The 16,679-nt window shown below is 40.2% G+C and overlaps 1 long non-coding RNA gene across 2 annotated transcripts; it reads left to right on the plus strand.

Moving 5' to 3' along the window:
- The first annotated feature begins 1,080 nt into the window (after positions 1–1,080).
- LOC306838611 lies at positions 1,081–12,312 on the plus strand. 2 transcript variants are annotated; one of them, XR_013781106.1, is made up of 4 exons: positions 1,081–1,431; positions 7,424–7,702; positions 7,797–7,882; positions 12,088–12,312. It is a non-coding gene; the product is annotated as an uncharacterized lncRNA (long non-coding RNA). The 2 variants fall into 2 exon arrangements; XR_013781107.1 differs by having other exon boundaries at positions 7,797–7,871.
- The last annotated feature ends 4,367 nt before the right edge of the window (positions 12,313–16,679 follow it).

The raw sequence follows: 16,679 nt of genomic DNA on the forward strand, positions 1-16,679 counted from the left end.
CACTAACAATGATTAGTGACCATCTGTTGAACTATTAGACTGTATAAACATGGATATAGTCTCACAGACATCACCTATTGGTTTCTGAAGCAGATTTTTGAAGCCCAATTGAAAATGCTGTCTCAAACTAACCTTTGGTCAACCTAGCCGCGTAATGGGAACTATCATTCAGATCAGCTATGCCCTTTATTATGAATAACTATTATCCTTCATAAAATCAAAACTGAATGATTCAATAAAAATGGTGAGAATATAATGTCTATGCCGATAAAGACATGACACATTGTGGGATACAATGAATGCACTTACATAGGAATTTAAAGTTCTCATCAATAATTCAGACAGCACCAAATGAATTTGCGAAAAAGTTAATGTTTCCAGTGTTAAGCTTAATTATTATGTTGGAATATTAACATTTGCTTAATAGCCCTCAACTCATTTATTAACCTGATGCCATTTGGTGTGTTGTTGCTGCAGGTTATTCGAAGAAGAAAGATACCGATTAAAGAAAAATGGCTTCATGTGCCATTCAAGAGTTGAAACTGTCAAATCTGATCACTGTTTTTTTCCTGTTGACTGTACATTTGGGTATGAACACTCAGGAAAGTTAGGCTACATCCCAACCGTACATTTTAAAACAAAACAAACCCAAAATGAGTGAGCTATTCCTTTAACCTTATCAAAACCCTGTCATCAATATAAATAAAGTTGTCCAAATTGTCTACAAAGTGTTTTTACATATAGTTGTTTTGAGAGCAGGTACAAATGGCGTGCCATTTTGTACCTGCACAAAACAGAAAAAACAGAAAAAATTCTGTTTGTGAAAAACTCCATTGTGTGAATCTTTGTTGGTTGTTTGTTATGCGCGTATCAGAAAACTTTAGGATCCACTTTGGTTGATTAATATGTGTGTTTAATTTGATAATATGTTCTCATTTAAGTATTTGTTTTCTTGGTTCTGACTGAATGATCATTTATGTTCAACTTTTTGGTTAAGGATAGTTCTCTCATTAACACGCACACTTGAATGCACCATGCCTCCCCAGGTGTTGGCAATCTTGAATTTACCAAATTAGACTTTTGGATGGGGGTAATTGGGATGATTTTTCTGTTTGTACTTTGTTTTAATTTAATCCAGCCTAAAGTAAGGTTTTGTAGAGTGTATGTAGATTTTGGAGACCAAATGAAAGTGTGACGTTTGTAATCTTTTTAATTGCTAAATAGTCTGTATTTTCACACCTGCTATAGCAATGTGGGTTTTGACAAGCAATACAGCAATCTAGCTGTTCTTTACATCATACACATAATCTCTTTGTCAGTCTGTTCGGACCCCCACTTTGAGTTGTGAGTTTCTTTTGTTTTTTTAATGCTGCCATTTTTTATGCTGCCGTTTTCTCTTCAACAAGAAGTCGAGCAACTGTCGAATATACAGTAAGTTATACAGACGTTTTACTACATCTCAAATCATTAACATGAGAAAAGAAATAGATTTTCTTGTGATTTACTTTGAACTAACAGGAAGTGAGTTTGCAGAAATAAAAATCATGATGCAGATTTGTACAAAATATAATGTCAGGCTTTGTCGAGTTTGGTTTGATCAATTCTGATCAGGCACTCAGGAAATCTAAACGCTGATTGGCTTTCATGACTCAGTGTCAAGCAGATATTTCATCTGTAGCCTACATATAATTGACTATTCACTTCACTTCTATGTAGATATCTGTTTCTAGAGTTTTTTTTGTTTTTTTTTTCGCTAAGGCTTAAAGTAAAGTGAGAAAATCACATCAAGTCATTAGGAAGCGGTCACAAACAGTTATGCCATTTGACAAAGTCTGATACAAATTCCTTCTAAGGCTCTTCTTGCAGTATATTTCCCCTCTTTCTTTTCTGTCACCCCTGAATGTGACATGCTACCTGCCAATTAGATCTTGCCTCCCACCCAGTAGATAGGAGTGATGTAGCGATGTGGGGTCCTAGCACAGAGCCCGTTGGGGGGGGGGGACCGGGGTAAAATATGAGTACCTTGTCAATCCCGATGAAATGTTAGAGTCCCATTCTATACAATGTGTCGTCCCTGCCTTCATAACTCACCCAGCACTACCAAATCTTCTCCGACAGGTTCAGTAAATCTCTCACAGTTTTTACAGTTTAAACTGTTACTCATCCCTTATCTTGAGCCATCGGCTGAAGGCAGGGCCCAGTAGTGAAGTGATGGAACTTTAATCACAACTATCCAACGTGCAATTTCTCAGGATTACTCTTTTCCCTTAGAACATGTAGTTTTTGAGGATGGAGGAAATGAGACGATTCAGAATTTATATATTTAGACTCATGTTTAGTCAGCTGAGACTGAAAATTTGGAGTGCATCGTCCACATGCTTTGCACATTCAATTTCTATATCCAATGACAATTTAGCCTTTAGGAGCCTATCCCTTATCAATTAATCAATCAATTTGTAAAACGCCAATTCATAACAAGTGTGATCTCGAGATGCTTTACAAAAGGACATATTCGATTAAATGCAGGAAGGATTTCCTCTTTTGTATTCCTCGCCTTCCTGTTGTCCACACTTTCTGTCTGCTGGGGTGGAGGTTTGAGGCCATGCATAAATGAGGAGAGTAGGCGTCAAGCGATGGTTGAGGGAAGACACAGTCCGATGGTGGTGGCTGGGTTGCAGGTGGCTGTTGTAGGGAGGACACAGTTCGACGGCGGAATCTGGGCATGGGACGTTGGGTGGGAGTAGTGCCAGATCACCTCGCTGAATGTTGGGGGAGCCCCATCTACTCAAGAGCCTGACTCCTGCTGCTGGAACAAGGCCTGCTGGCCTTTTCATTTGGATGTCCTTTCTTGCCACTGTACTGTAACTTTAAGTGTTGCCTAGTGCTCATGATGGATTAATGTTTGGGTCTTAGCAGATAATATATGAATGAGTAATGTCTTTTACCTGCTCTTTTGTGTTGTGTCTTGGGATAACATTTGTTATGAATTGGTTCTATACAAATACAGATTGATTGATTATTTGAGGTTCTGCTGAATTACAGGGAAAGCTAAATAATTGATTTAGACAAGGACTCCCTTTTTTCTTTGTCATTGTTTACAGTCTGACTAGCATTCTGGCACTACAAGAATGGAGTTTGAGTGAAGAGACACCATCTACACAATCTCTACAAATAGATAACTGCATATAAACAGCAACATAAAGCAGCAACAACTGCAGGAGGAGCTAAAAATAATGGCTTTATGCCACATTCAGGGGATCTGAAAACTTTACAAGTACCTTAATGTCTCCCGAGAACAATTATTTGTTAAAATGCGCTTGTCGAAAGCAATACTATATCTCCAATTAAAATAAAGCACAACACAATCAGTCTGTGTGTGTTAACGTCTGCTTGTTAACCAATTTAAAGATTTTGGCCAGGACTGCCTCTTTCCTGGGCATCGTGTCCAGGCTACAGGCATCATGGCACCCAAGAATTTAGTGGGAGATGAGAGACAACATTTATTTCTAATCTCTACAAACAGATAGCAACATATGAACATACAGTTAAAAAAAAGAAAATAATAATTAAACGCATAGCCAATCACACCTGGCATTTCAGCCAATGCCTAGAGCCTCTTTTTTCCCAAAATGGACGGTTTTCCTCCAACCAACTGAAGCCCACTCAAACATAATTGGTTTGAGTGGGAATTCTTCACCCAAAAAGTGTGTGTGTGTGTGTGTGTGTGTGTGTGTGTGTGTGTGTGTGTGTGTGTGTGTGTGTGTGTGTGTGTGTGTGTGTGTGTGTGTGTGTGTGTGTGTGTGTGTGTGTGTGTGTGTGTGTGTGTGTGTGTGTGTGTGTGTGTGTGTGTGTGTGTGTGTGTGTGTGTGTGTGTGTGTGTGTTGGTGTCTGCGATTAAAGAAGGTATCACCAGCAGTAATCTAATTATCCTGACACTAAGTGAAGGGCACAAAGGGATTATGGAGGTTAAGTACTGCATTCCATTAGTGGTCTGACTCTTATCACCCCTATCAATTCATTATCTATAATTATCATGATATCAGAGGGAAAAAAGAAACCCAACCGATCCTGCTGCAGTGCAAGAACCTGAAACGGTTCTGTACTGTCAGAGCTTTGAGTATAAGATGCTTGAATCCCTGAAATAGCCTCATTTTCACACTCGCAACAATTCTCTAACAGGATGCACTGCAGCAAGGGAAGCTGGGGATTAAAGCTGAATTGTCACTGGGGTTTGTATCAGTGCACGATCCGGGTATGAGAGTTGGAGTGAGTGGGAGGTGGAGGAAAAAAAAAAACTCCAAGTCGCCCTCGGGTGCATGGAGGTCTACTTAGCACATGAATAATGTAATGGAATAGCTGGTGATTTATTCTTCAGTAAACACACCCTTTTGACAGAATGTCCTCAGTTGGTGAGTGTTTGGAGGTGGCTGTGTGTTTTGACACCTCTGTACATAGCTTGTATATGTGTGTGTGTGTGTGTGTGTGTGTGTGGATGCAGATGTCTGACTGTATGCCATCAAGTGTATGTTTAAGTGTGAACCCTGTGCAAGGTGCTGGCCAAGCTCATCACAGGTGAGGGCCTTGTGTGGGCTTCTGTCACCTGTCCTCCATCATCCTCCTACCTCCTCCCTCCTGTCGCTGTTTCATGTCATTCATTAATGGGCGCCCCAGGGCCAACAATAGCTCACTACAGCTTTTTATTACTGTCACTTCACTCTCGGAGCCCGCCAAGGTCAAACCTGCCTCGCTGTCGCTCACCTGCCACACTCAGCCTGCTGACGTTTGTGTTATGGGGAGCAGGAAGGAGCGTGTGTGTGTCTTAAGAAGAGGAAGAGGGTAAGAGACAGAAAGAGACAGAATGACGGAGAGAAGAAGGAAGGGAAATAATAAAACGTCAGGAGAGCTGCCATGTGAACAGATGTAGTCTGTTCGCTGTCCTTGATTAAGCCTGATGAGTGTGGCTCCTATGAGAATACAATGTGTAAGTAAAAAATAAAAAGCCAATCTGTTTCCTGAGGTGGATTTTTTAATCACTGGATCGTTGGTTTCTGTTGAGAGTTGAAAACTTCATTGAATTAAACATTGAATGTGCCACAGTTTTCACTTAGATCAGTCAATTCTGAAAAAAGGTCCAGTCCAATACAATCTGCATTCTACAATACAATGTACCATCTCTTATAGGATTTTGAAGTATTCTTACACTTGCATTGTAAGTTATACAAATTTAAACTGCATGCATTTTGTTTCACTCCGTCTTTCTGTGGTGACTTGTAATTTAAGTTTTTCTCTCTGCTGATAACTTTTTTTTTTTGTATTTCAAGGTGATCTCGTGGCACTATTCCCATTTAGTTTTTTTCTCAAGGGAAACTTCCTCGATTTTCACGGCGCTACAACCTAAAAGGAGATTAGTTTTAAATCTTAATTTTTTTCAGGTTAAGCTGTTATATAGTACATTATTTGATTTGATGGTTACACATAATGTATAACACAAAACATGTTTTTCTATCACGGTGTGTCCCTAGTCTTCCTGCAAACCCCTGTTAATGAGAAAAGTCCTCTCCGTCTTTTGCCTGCTCCACTTTTCAGAAAATGTCTGCTTAAACAGGCTGTTTGGAGATTTTCCCTTCATGACATCACAAAGGGCAGTAACCCCTCTCCTAAGTCGGTAACACTCCCACAGCTAGGTGTTTGTTCTGCTCTCTGAGTCTGTGGTCTCGCTGTAATCAATGGGGCATGGAGCGAGAAAGCCCAAATGTTCAGACACAGCTCATTGCATTTAAAGCTACAGAAACAAAAATGTTGTACTTTGCATACAATTTCAAAAGTAAGCGTTCCATATGATGCACTTTGAAACTGTTCCCTTGCTCTTGCTTACTTATTTACTTAACTCTGTTCAGTGTATATTTAACTGCAAGACAAACAAAGGGTTGAACCTTTCATTCACATTTACAATCCAAAGCTTCATAAATTGTAAACCCCTCTGCCCCCGTGACCTGAAAACATCCAGTTTGATTGAAGGGTTTTGGGCACGACACGACTCGACTCTACGCAAGGCGGGACGAAAGCTGAATGAGAGCTGAAAATGTCAGGACAAAAAAAACACATTTAAACAACTATGGCTGCAAATTTAATTTAATTTAAGAATAGCTGTACTGAATATGTTGTAAGTTTATCACCACAAGTCATCTGGTTAGCAGCTATGTATTCAGCAGAGTGTGCAAAGTAGATTTTAGAAAAGGGCAATATGGTAAAAAATTATGTGACCAAGCGTTTCAGTTTCCAACATCACAAGCTGAGCTACCAACACAAGCTCTCACCCATTTGTTCCACCCTATCCCCACTACATTACATCCACCGCCACCTTTCTGTATTTAGTACACTGTATTGTGTTTAAATCATTTCATAATGTAGTGTTTGTACTGGGTGACAGGGGTTTTATTGTATGTCTTGTGCTACTTTTATCTGGGACTACAGATCAAAGGTGCAACAATCTTGAGCATTGCCTGAAATGAACTCTCTTTCGTGGAAAAAGTGGCATTGTTATACAAAGATAAAGATAGATGAGTTGAGATTCCAAGACAACAGATGAACTTTAATCGCTATCCCAGGAAAACTGTGAATGCTTTCAGTCTCGTTTTTGTAATGATGATCTTGTGTTTTCTGCATAACAGTGACTAATTGTTATACTAAATCTGCACATTATCATTGAGTGAACACCCCAAAAAAGCTGTTTCTGTTTCAAATGGAGACATCTGTTGTAATATCTTTTATTCCTATGTAAGAAACTTGGATGATTATTGCTGCTGTAATTAAATCAGTGCTTTTTCATTTGTGCTGCATTGCTCATTAGCCTTGCTAACCACCTTCTCCATCTTAAAGGCCCCGTGACGAGTCGCTCTAGAATGAGCTCCTCTGTTTAATTTCATGCTCAGAAGAGGAATAAAACAGTGTCTCTGGTGTTCTGATTATTTTCAGTTCCTGTGAACAGAGAACTGGGTTGATAGTGACGTTTGAGGTTGTCACGCTCTTGTTTTCTTTTGAAGGGCTGGTTTCTTCCCTGAATTGCTGTTCAGGCTGACTTCCTTCTTTGTCTTGTGAATGTGGGAGATGATAGAGCTGACTGGAGGAAGGCCTCAGGGGGGAACACTATGACATCAAGCATTACATATAAAAGTTACTCAGGCTCTTCGTATGGGACTTTGGCAGATATTTCATTTGGCAAGAACTTTGGACTTAACTGGAGATAGGAGACGTGCTCAATGCTCAGGACAGCCTGACAGTCAATTATCAGCTTGTTTTTCCTCAACAGAATTCCTTTTGTACATTCATTCTCCATTCCAGCTCCGGTCTTGAAAAACTTTTTTTCCAGACACTGATTTCCTCCAATCTCATCTCTTGGTGTCTGCGTGTGTGTTTTTAACAGGCGGACCCATGGGCTTACAGTTTTGCAAACCTTGCAGCTCGTGTCTACAAAGTAAGGAGGATTGCAGAGCTGCTGGCGGCTGCTCATGTGTGCGGAGTGACGACTGGAGATATTGCCCTGACCGCTGCTGTGACATCTGCTGCCAGATGTGTGTGAACGTATGCACTGGCTTGTGTTCAGGAGACTGCAGCTACACCTTCTGTACCCTCTGCTTCAGCCTGGCACAGAGCTGTGCCTCTCTTATTAACACCCAACAGACTGAAACATCGGAGGCACAACGTGAGTCTATTATTCATAATGTAACCATTATACAACTGCTTGTATTTACTAAGGGACATCTAAATTAAATCTGATTTTTATTTTTCTGTTTAAGATGCTATGATGACTCCAGCACTGCATGAAAAATGAACATGTGGTCAACCCCAAAACATTAATTGGTTAAAGCCAGGTAAATTAAGTGTGAGTACATTAAAAGTATTTGTTTTGGTCGCTCCAGTGTCTTGACACATGCAATGGGATTTTAATGCCACAAGCTTCATCAAAGAGGAGCTTAATGCCAATTTTAGCTGCACAGCAACTAAACAAGAAGATTGTTTTTTTTTATTCAAGCTATTTAATCCAATTTGACCTCCAAAATTCCTGCCAAGCATGCTATGGAATAGATCCAGCTGTTTGTATTGTTCACTTCCAAGTGCATTTCAGTGATAAAAAAAAAAAAGTGTGCTTCACTGCTAAAGAGCTCATCGGTCCCAAGACATGTAGACTATACCAGATTTCCTAATATATTTGAACAATATCCACCGTCTTTATTACATGGCTAAAAAAAAGAAAAAAAAAGGCTATGTGTCCTCATAGGGTATCCTGACCTGACCTAGGAGTAGTAAATACACTTTTCAGAGAAGTGTTTTCCTTTCTGTCATACTGCCAAATGTAGTTGGTCTGAGGTCATGCTTGTTTCTGGGGATTTTTTAGCATATATTTGGCAGAAAATCAAGTTATTTCTTTAGGAGTCTTGTCCCGTACAAGTATCCCCTAAGGGAACAAAATCAGTTTAATTGCTGCAATTACTGTCCATAGATAAGGACCACTCGGGGTTGAACATTCTGTTTTCTGAAACTTTCTCACTGAAACAAAAGTTGAACACTTCACTGATTGAAATTGTAAAGGCTTGAAATGATGCACAGTAAGGGGCATGACAGCTTTGAGTCACGGTTGGGTGATGTATCTCTCCATCTTGTCAAAAAAAGGAACACTTTCTGGGGTCCAGTCGCATGGTGGGGGCCCATGGAGGAAAAATCTAAATTTCAATCAACAATGACCACATTTTATTTTACACCTAAATACTCACCATTTCATCTAAAGCAACAAAAACCCACATTTTATTTATTGTTGCTTCCATAAATTGTGGCTGTTTCAACATGTAAAACCCCTCTTCATAAAATGATATGAGCCGTTGTTGTTGTTGTATTGTGACCGACGTAAGCGGACCCAGTGAACTTGTTCGTTACAAACTGCCATTCAAGAAACTGCACGAAGTCAAGATGCCAGAAAAAGCATTTGATCCCAACAAGAACCTGCTGACAAACTTATTTCAGTAAGCTCCAAAGGCTGATGGGAGCTAATGTTAGCCACAAGGCTAGTGCTAACTGGTCAAATGTGCCCATTCACTGGGCCTTTCAGGGGCCCGGCTATTTCTGCGGGCCAGCCTCCTACAAGCTCTTACAGCTTTGTAGTCGTATAGATAATCAAATGTTGTCAATGCTAATCCAAATGCTTATAATTCTGAAAAAAACACAAACAGGCAATGTTTTAGCATTGCAAACCCAAGGCTTCAAACAACAGTCAACAAAGCAAATAATGTTGGTACTGTATGTGCATTCTGTTATGTTGAAAGTGAATATAGGTTGCAGGGAGCTGCTTGAGCAAAGGACCTTCACAGTTGTTGTTTTGTTTTGTTGGTGGGGAGACTGTGGAAAATAATTCGAAAGCTTGAAAAACTCTTGTTGCAGTAAAACGAAGAGAAAACGGAGAGTTCATTACTGAAAGAAGAAAAATAGTCCAACATTCAACTACTGTGTCGTATAATTTCAGGAGTGAGTAGAAGAGTATAACATAGCGGGCCAATCATACTGCATCAGATGTTTGATTAGCTGGGATAAGATGCAAGGACGAGGGCAACGAGTGGCCTGGAAGTACAGTCAGACAGAAGGTACTGATTATCAGTCACTAATTTGAAGACGGAGGAACAAGAATGAGAAAGGATAAAACTTACTATGTTCTAATGCAGTCAGTGAATGCATTATGTGTGCAGATGTTGGTGGTCAATCTTTTCTATAGAAATAGCTGAACTGAAGAGCCGATTTGACTGCTCCTGTAAGATCAGCACAGACGATCATATGAGGACACGTACAATGTCAATCATCATTCTTTGAGTTACTTCAGGGTCAAGCTTTTTACCCTCGCTTCGGTTTTGGAACAGTCTGAAGACACAGAGTTTTTTGGGGTTTTTTCACCGCCAGGATCGAAATACTCAAACCTCTCTCTTCTTCTCCGGCTGTTGCAGAGTGAGTGGGAAAGTGAGCAATAGAGAGAGTCAGAGAAAGAGGCTGAATTAAGCATAGTTTAGGGTAAGGAGCGGGGGAAATTACAATCCAAGGGTTTGTTTACGTTCAAAATATGTAGGGCTCACAGCTCTCTAGAGGGCCACCTTTATTCCCCATGCCGAGAGCTGACCCTGTTTGATGATGATGGTGATTAAAACTCATGTTTTCATTTGAGCATTCCTTCTTCCACATTATTTTCTATTGCCGTTAGAGTAAAAGAAAATACATTTGTCCAACTGAAGTTTGCATCAATCTAGGACAAGTCAGAAGCTAACAGAAATAACATAAAGTGCTGAAAGAAGTGGGTGGAGAGCAGTGGAGCAAACACAGCCAAGGTGTGACCTTGTGTGTGTATGGGGAACAGAACATGTCAACTGAGTCCCTGAAGTCCACGAAATAATGACATTGTGGGCACAAGTATTGACTTTTGCTAACAGCAACAACAGTACCTTCACTTTACTGCATTTAATCCACAAACAGCAACAGAAATGTGTACAATTTGATGCAGTTGTATGGCAGGTGGAATTATCTCTGCTTATTAAAAAATACAACAGGAGTACAAAACATAAAGTCATCATATACTTGAATCGGTCATGGAGAACACAATGTTAACCCAAACAACCAATCAGATCCCTCTGTTGCTTCTCGTCTTCTAAATTGCCCCCCATCTCAAAATTAAACACCATGACACCTGTATTTCATATATAACTGTCTTACAAGGACATATATGTAAGGAGAGAGAGAGATTTTATTGACAACTCATCAGTAATGACATTAAGGTGGTTGAGTTGACTGACAGTTAGGCATGTTTTAACTTTTGCAAGTCTTCAGAATGAGCTTAGTTAGGAAATGTTGGGAAGGAAGGTTGGATTTAAAAACAAAGATCTGATATGAAAAGCATCCACAATGCTGGTCATATGGTCAGGAAATTGCAGTTGTGAAATTTGTCTTTAAAGGTTTTAATATTTGTTTGGATTATTCTTTAGTGTTTGTTTTTCTTTATAAAAAAATATCTATATATTTTAGCCTTTCTTTGGAAAACCAAACACAAAAATAATCTTGGTTAGTACCCACTAAAGGCTTGGAATCATATTGCACACTTATGATCTTGATTGTTTTGCTTGTTTAATGGAAACAATGATTCAGCTGAATGTTACAGCAAGGGTTTAATAAAGAAAACACTGAGTCACTTAAACCTAAAATGAGGGAAACTCTGGGATTTCTGTTTCAGAGGGGGAGGTCACTCTGAGTCTGTGAACCTAACCTGGTCGGGAGCAGGGAGTTCTCTCGGTCTCCTCCCTCTTTCAGATTCAGAAACGTTGTCATGTCCTCCTTCTTTCATTCAATCCGTATCATGCGCGTGTTAGTGAACAATGACAACAACCTGAATACAAATCCAGGTTGTTTTGATATTATATGTTAGGTAGGCTATACTCTAGCGGGGGGGTCTCCAACCTCTTTTAGGATGAGAGCTACTTTCAAAAAATAAAACAAGACACAAGCTTCTGCTACTCCCCTTGTTTTTGTTTTGTTTTTGCAGTGTATATTAATATTAAACTTTTAATGACATTTCTGACACTGCATGCTGTCGAACAGGGCATTGTCATCTGGTTAGATAGATCTAGAGTTGTAGTTAGTAGATACAGGTTGCTATGAGTGAGGCTTTGTTTATGCATATAGGGTAGATTCTTTTTGGGGTTTTTTTATATTTTGGATTTGCTTGGCAAGCTACTTATTTATTATTTTTTAAAGATTTATTTTTGCCTTTATTAGATATACAGTGGGGAGAGTGTCCTTCCAAAAGGATGCATTCACTACTACAGTATGTACAGCTTCTCTAGTATCACATTGCTATGCTGCATCAGTCGAATAATGGATGCTTTCCACTTGTAAATAGCGGATTTAAACTTGCAAGCAATAAACAGTCAGATTTGTGAAATTCAGTAGAGCTAGTTTGACCCACAGCATAACCTTCAGATAAGAGCATAGTCACAGGAATCATTCTATCATCATATTGATTGGCAAGGCATCTTGAAAAGTTTGATTTCTTGTTTTCCACAGCGGCTGAGGATCCGAAGCGAGGTTTGGACCGCTGCCTAATGAGGATGGGGTGGCGGAGCACAGAGACTTTGACAACAATTTCAGAAGGAGCTCTCTGCAGAGGGAAACGTTGTGGGTTTAAAGTGCCTGAAATAATTTTTGTTTAAAAAACCGTGTAATCAATAACAAGGGATTGTAGTCAAAGATTATATATTAACACTGCATAAAGGACTGCCAGACATGTTACACATCGTATTTGTGTGTTTTCTATTTCCAGAACAATGGTCCTTACAATAAGCTCGAGCTTATCGCTGCTATCGGGGCTGAACAAAAGCTCCCCTAACAAAACAAGCTTTTCTCTCCGGGGTGTCACACCCATATGACGCCACAGACTGTACCCTACTTAACACTCGTGTCAACACTTTCGCAGCCCAATGCTGCACCTCATTTCAGCTGGATGGATTTATTTCTAGTGTGTCTGAATGTTTGCTTACAAAAAGGGACAGCTACTTCATCCATATCTCGCAGAGACAAACAAGATTCCCTGACAACAAGCAACAAGCGAGCCGGAGTGTTGCATTTTTCAAATCTGGGAGATTAAACTGAAGTGTAGAAAATGGCCTTCTCCTTACACACAAGCAGTACTTCAAAGACTCTCATTCGATGTGTACAAGATTGTTTTGCACTTTGAGGCAAACCCAAATGCAATTTGGTTGCACAAAGTGTGTGATCTGATATTTCTTTCTGAGATAAGGCTGCCTGAGGACACGAGGTGCTATTAGCTTTCGTGGAATTACACCAGTTTTTTATTAACCTCTGTGAAATCGCTAGTTAAATGTGAATGTTTATGAAAGAATGATCTATGACCCGGCATCAAAATGAGATTAGACTAAAGTCTTGCGAGGATAAAAGGTCTTGCACAACAAAGTTTGATGAGCTACATTGCGTCCCCAACTGTCCCCATCTCTGTTCTTGTTTTCTCATCCTGGCGCTCCCTGTGGACTCTGCACCGCATTCAGTCAAACTTTAGCGTGTATCCCCCTCATATCCAGAGGATATGCTGTGTGGCCTAGTTTGCTCCTTGAACTCACCTTATCCTCCTGAATAGTTTTTTATAATATCCACAGTGAGACTATTTGTGCATACTTCACTCGCCTTGACTGATCGATTGTCTCCGAGTGAGATTTCATTTTGCAGTTTTCCCTCTTATCTGCTGTAAATCTCCTGATAGAAGGGAATTGAAATAGTGATGTCTTAGTCTCAAATGAGAAGTCTTGAAGGAGCTCTGATGTAAACTGAAATATTGCTCCCAAATGTTCTTTTGAGATCAATAAAGATTAATTGCTTAAGGAAAGCTAAAATATTTTGCCCCAGAGAAGATTATTGTGTTTGTCTTTTCTTTTGTGAAAAAAACCCCAAAAAAACCAACAACCCAGGATTGAGTTGTCTTTTTGCAAATCAATGACACTGTATCTTTAAACCCTTGTCTCATGAGGCTTGTACTGAGAGATGGCTTCATTTACAGCCTGCACAATGTTGGCACACAGCAAGGTAGAGGTAATAGAAAGTAAGGGCGAGGCCCCGAATCACTGAAGTTCTGCCTCAAATATGAGAGACGAACAAAATTTTAAGATCTTGGTAGGATTTTCTTTTTTTTTTCCTGCACCTTTGCCGTCTTTCATCTCCTTCCCTCAGTCTTATCTCTTTGTGGCTGAGTGCATTTCTCTCACCTCGCTCGATGTCTGTGTTCTCTTTTCATGAATTGCATTGCTTTTTACTGAATGTCTTCTGGTTAGGTGTTGAGAAAGGCATCGTGTGCTGCTGTCAGTCAACTAGATTACAGCTACGGAGGATCCTTATTGCTCACCCTCCAAAAATAAGTAGATGGCTCCGAACTTTGCTGGACAGAAAATGTCTGTATTCCCCCCGTTTTGGGAAGTTGTGTTACAAAAAAAAAAACTCAACATGACATTCGGAATTGGCAGACTAAATCTGAATTTGATTCAACAAAGCTGCTATCAACAAATCTTTGCACACTTTGACACCCTGTGGAGGGTGACAAAGTGTGAGGGTGCATAGATCATCAGATCTAAGCAGCAGAAGATAACCGCACAGACACGTTTTGTTTCAACCTTCACTCCCTTTTCTTTCTCTTTGTTTTGCGGCTATGTTTGCTTATTGTATTTCTTTAACAGCACTTCTCTGTTCACCTGTCAACACTCCCACTGAACTGTCATCTTAGTTAGATGTGGCTTCTGAGGACTACAATGTGTGTTTGTTTTTTTCCCCAAAAGAGAAACACAATGAGCCATCCCGCAGCAAAGAGGTGCTCTGAGATTCCCTCCAATCTCTATGGACACAAAAACTCATACTGCATCCAACATAATCTCAACCAACCTAAAAAAAAACCCCAGCATGAATTCATTTCCTCCTTCACTTTTAAGTAGTTTGGAAGATTTAAAAGTCTAGTCTTCCAACTCTGTGCATTAGAAATTCTTTAGAGCAACGCCTCACCTGCCAGGTACTCTATCTATTATAATATGAAGCAAGCGGTGGCTTTAAAAGTTAAAAAAGGGCAATGGTGTGTGTCCAATCTCAGATGTGAAAGGGAGTGAGGCTGATTCGGTGCACGGTCCATCTCTTCTTTTTTTTTTTTTTTTTTTTTTTTTTTTTTTACACCCTCCTGCTGTGCGTCAGGTTTTGAGATTCTGCAGACAGGCAGGGACGACGGCGAGGAGGGCTGCTGCTCCGGGGAGACGGAGGAACTGGTGGGCAATTATTATTTTTTTGTCGAAATTGGATTTTATTTTTGTCCACTCCGAGGCCTCCGTCTTATCCTGCAACCCAGTCCTCCCACTCAATTTCCATCTCACCGTGCGAAAATTGGGAGTGACATGAAGATGTGAGCTGGAGATAGAGAAGACAGTGAAAGATGGTTAGAAAAAAGGAGGGCAAGGGAGAGGCACAAGATGCAGACGGCGAGATATAAGGGAGAGAGTGAGATGGAGGGCGGACAAGGTGGCAGCACACAGATTTTTGGCGTTTCCAGTGCACGGCAGCAAATGTCTTGAGCATATTTCTTGTAGTAGTTTTTTACTCATGTGGAGAAAAACATGATGTAGCTATCAGGCTAGTAAAATGTTATCCTAAATAGTTTTCTTCCAGCATCAGAAAAGATTGCCACTGCAATTGTTGCATTAGACACCGGTGGTTTATTTTTATATCTCTCTTGCTTTGGAGTAAAAATATGACAATCTGTTTAAAAGTCATGTATTAGATTTTTCTTTGACCACTTAGTATTCCAAACATCACTACAATGAAACAAAGCCCAGCACTCCCCTCACTCTCCTCTCAGGTGGAAAGACAGAGACACTCATACATACATATAAATAGTGACAGAGACATTGCTCATCTCGCATGCATTACACGTTGCGATTTGATAACAGTGTGGTCAAACAAAAAATCTCTACATCAAACGCATTCTAAATCCTCTTTTGTAGCGTCGACTATGGAGAGTAGTTAACAAATTCACCAGCATGCATAAGAAGAAAGAGGGGAAATCATTAGCTAAAAGTAAAGAGTGAAATCAATGAATAGAAAAAGGACCTAGTGGTGAGACGGTTTGCGTTCAGTTGGTTTGCATTCATAATGTATAGGGTGACAGCCCATTAGATTGGGTTAAAGGGAAATCAGATTCTGGCCTCCCTCCAAAGCCATTAGCCTGTGGGGTCATCCTGAAGACAACTTGTAATTGACCAATAGATTCAGGTAAACTGTTGGACTCTAGAAAGAACAATTATTTTGTTAATTGCATTTTTTACAGTGGGTGAAGGGATTTTGGATTACAGGTGTCTCTTAGTAATGACTGCACAAGGCCCAGATATCAGCCAGCCCTATTACTTTCACATCTGTGAACACATCCTCTCTTCTGCAATGGGAGCGTCTCTGTTCTGCACAAAATGTTATAGTTCTGCTAATTGCATTTGAAAGATTTATGATTCGACCAATCACAGTCGATGCAAAGTATTGTGTTGCATTGTATTATATCCTACCGTGTATTGGTCATATGCGAAGTGATTCCAAACCATCTGATACAATACAATATGGAAGACTGATATGGGATATTTGAAAAATATTTGATACAATACTTTTGACCACCAGGTCGCATGGCTTGGCTTGGCTTGGCTTGGCTTGGCTTGGCTTGACTTGGCTTGGGTTGGCTTGGCATGGCACGGTACGGTCAGCAGCGCACCGCATGGCACTGCACCCTGTAAATATTCATGGACGAAGCCTCAGTGACGTCAACCATCTGTTACTGCAAATCAATCAGGCTATCTACAAGCCTAAATATGGATAGTGTACAGTGTGTGCCAATGATGACAGTAACTAGTGAGACCAATAGGGATTTTTCACACCAGAATGTAAACCATGTTGATATCTGCTGTAAAAACAGGTTTTCTTGAATGGGCTCTGTATGTGACTTCCGGGGCTCCTCGATCCAGGCTCTAGACGAACTGGAGCATTTGGCACTTTCGCATCGGCTTCATTTTTCAACACTACCACTTGACTGAACCGTACTAGACCATACTAGACGATCAAGACCAGACCAGTCG

Source organism: Symphodus melops, assembly GCF_947650265.1.
Source record: "Symphodus melops genome assembly, chromosome: 17".
Lineage (NCBI taxonomy): Eukaryota > Metazoa > Chordata > Actinopteri > Labriformes > Labridae > Symphodus > Symphodus melops.